This window comes from Talpa occidentalis, unplaced genomic scaffold, assembly GCF_014898055.3.
Source record: "Talpa occidentalis isolate TD23 unplaced genomic scaffold, MPIMG_talOcc4v2.1 talOcc4.11, whole genome shotgun sequence".
NCBI classification, from domain to species: domain Eukaryota; kingdom Metazoa; phylum Chordata; class Mammalia; order Eulipotyphla; family Talpidae; genus Talpa; species Talpa occidentalis.
This window is the reverse complement of record NW_023601104.1, coordinates 57,211,249-57,213,994: the sequence shown is the minus strand read 5'-3', so window position 1 is coordinate 57,213,994 and position 2,746 is coordinate 57,211,249. Positions and strand designations below refer to the sequence as shown.

Sequence of the window (2,746 nt, the reverse complement as noted above, 5' to 3'; positions counted from 1 at the left end):
CCAGTCTCAATACTATCAGAATTGAAAATATGGAACTTAGAAATATGTACATAAAACTGCTCCACTAAATCACATTTCTTAATCCGTGAGGTAAAATCAATGTGTTCTTGTGGTTAATAGTTTAGTCTAACTCTAACTCTAATCCAATCTGATCTAATTTAATTAAATTAATATTACTCAAGCATTCATTCTTTTGTTCATCTGTCAACTCATTTTTTTTTTTTTTTAATATGGAACACTTCATGAATTTGCGTGTCATCCTTGCGCAGGGGCCATGATAATCTTCTCTGTGTTGTTCCCATTTTAATGTATGTGCTGCTGAAGCGAGCACCACTCATTCTTTTTGGAGTGGAAGGTTGTGGCTATTTTGTGGTGAGTCTTAATTGAAGGAGTGACCAGATGTAAATATTTTAATGGGCAATTAGTCATTAAAGATATTAAAGATAGCAAAGAAAAATGATTGAACTTGCTTTAAAAGTAATCTGGTAGCAGGGATAATAGTGGATTTTACAATGGAGAGAAGTCAGGCCAAAAAAGATTATTTTGCAACAGTAAGGATGAAGTATTTAAGATTTTGATAATAAAATATATAAGACACTAATATTAGAGAGCACTTAAAAATCATATTTGGCTGACTCAAAAGTTAGAATGATCTATGAGAAATCTGAATGAATAATGAGTGGTAAGCCACTTGGACTTTCTTTAGTTGAATCCACAGGTTCTTTGCAGGGTCAGGGTTATTTCCCCACTTTCTTTTCTTTTTTTAAGATTATTTATGCATACAAGAACTGGGGTGCAGGCCAAAGGTGAGAGGGATAAGAGGATTCACCAGAGACAGAATGGGGAACAGAACAGGCAGACTGAGTGAAACACACTGCTGAGGGGAGCAGCGGGTGAGTCAGGAGAGGTCTGCTGTGCCATGTGTGTCGCTTCCTGGCTGGGGATCGAAACTCATGACACAGTGGCTGTGGATCGCTTCATAGGTTGCGTCTTAACCCCTTGGCCACCAGGGAGACTCCCCATTTTCTTTTTACTGATTGCTGCACAACAAGATCTGCCTAATTTTCCTTTCTTTTTTTCAAGTTGCTACCATTCAATTCATTTCTTAGATCTCCCAAGATTGTTCTTGAGTGGGATGTAATTCTTTGTTTTTTAGTGCATTGGAAGGCAAGCAATTGCCCTTGATACTTTTAATGGTTTTACTGCATATTGCAATGTTAGTTTTTTCCTACCACAGGGACCTGAGACATCATCATTCTTTTCTCTGTTTCTACTTAGCTTTCCATATCAGTTATCTGTTGTGATGACAAATACTGTGTGGAAACCACTTAAAACTCAGTGATGAAAATAATACTTTCAACATATGAGTTTTCAGTTGAACCAGGTGGTTCTTTTGGTCTTGGCTGGGGTAATTCATGTGTGATTGTGGTTTGGATTGCTCACATTTTTTTGGTGTTGGTAACTTTTTGTTTCATCTAGAAAGGCTTTAGTCAGGACAGTTGGGGCCCTGGGCTCTGTTTCATTCTCATCCTCCAGCAGGCTAGACAGGGCTTGTTCATGTGGCAAAGGGAGAGGAATTAAAGAATAAGTAGAAGTATGTAAGTACTTTTAAAAGTTTCTGCTTGCTAACAACCCAGTGGCTAAGTTATTTGATTGAGCCCACAAACCAGTGGGACAAGCACCCTGTACATAGTGGGAGAACACGGCCGAGTTATAGTACGTAGGCAAACACAAGAAGACAGCAAGAATAATGTGGTCGATATTTCACATTCTCTTTTCTTTTGTCCTCCACTACTTATTTGAGGGGGGTCACCCTTTACCCCCTGTTGAGACTCAAAAGATTTCTCATGGAAACTGTCTATGGGTAGACTCTGTTAAATTCTTTGTCTTTATTCTTAGATTGATGTTTTAGCCCAAATTCCTAATTCTTTAACAATGGGAATAATGATCAAATTCTTTCTATGTAACAGTGTTCAGTGTTCTTATTTGACATTATGGCAATATTAGTCATTATGATACAAGGCAGCAAGGGGCACTAAAACTGGCCAAGGACACTGCCCAAATAGTCATTGTCTGAGTTTTTTACCTGCATGCACAATGGTAAGACTACTCAGGTTTCAAGAAAAACAATAATGGGATTTATTTAACAAACAAGAGAAAAATAAAGAGTCACTGAGGCCACAAATGGGCATTTACCTCAACCAAAGCAGTATCTAATGTTTTAAAGTCTTACATACAAAGGCTCCCAAGATGGCATATTTCTGCAACTGAAGACAGAGTTCTTACCCTGAACAAAAGGCCACGCACTCAAGATGGTGCCTTCCCGCCACCGAGGGCCTGGAGCACATGGCAGCCAGACTATAGGCCAGGATCCAACTTACAAAGGTGGCAGAAGACACAAAAGGAGATGCAAACCGGAGCTGCTGAGATGTGCCAGGACAGCACCAGACAGTCGACTATCAAAACAGCAGCTGTAGCAGCCAAACAACCCAACAAACAGCCCACAGCCACACAGCTCAGCAGCTCAGAGCCCTGCTCTGGGTCTTTGCCTTTTTTTCCCAGGCTATCCCAGCAGTAAAACTGGGAACTGTTTCAGTTGCTCAGCTGCTTGCAAAGCCCGTGAACTTTTCTTCTCTGATGTTGGCTGCTGGAAACCTCTCCACATCCTTCAGAGGCCTGCAACAGCCTTCTGGAAGATCAGCGAGGTAGGGACAGAAATGGCCAACCCTGGAATCGCTGAAGATCT

General features: G+C 40.5%; 1 non-coding gene across 1 annotated transcript; it reads right to left on the bottom strand.

Annotated features, from left to right (window-relative positions):
* Nucleotides 1-224: 224 nt before the first annotated feature.
* Nucleotides 225-331, bottom strand: LOC119239586 (U6 spliceosomal RNA). The gene has a single exon (XR_005123872.1). It is a non-coding gene; the product is annotated as a U6 spliceosomal RNA (small nuclear RNA).
* Between the last annotated feature and the right edge of the window lie 2,415 nt (nt 332-2,746).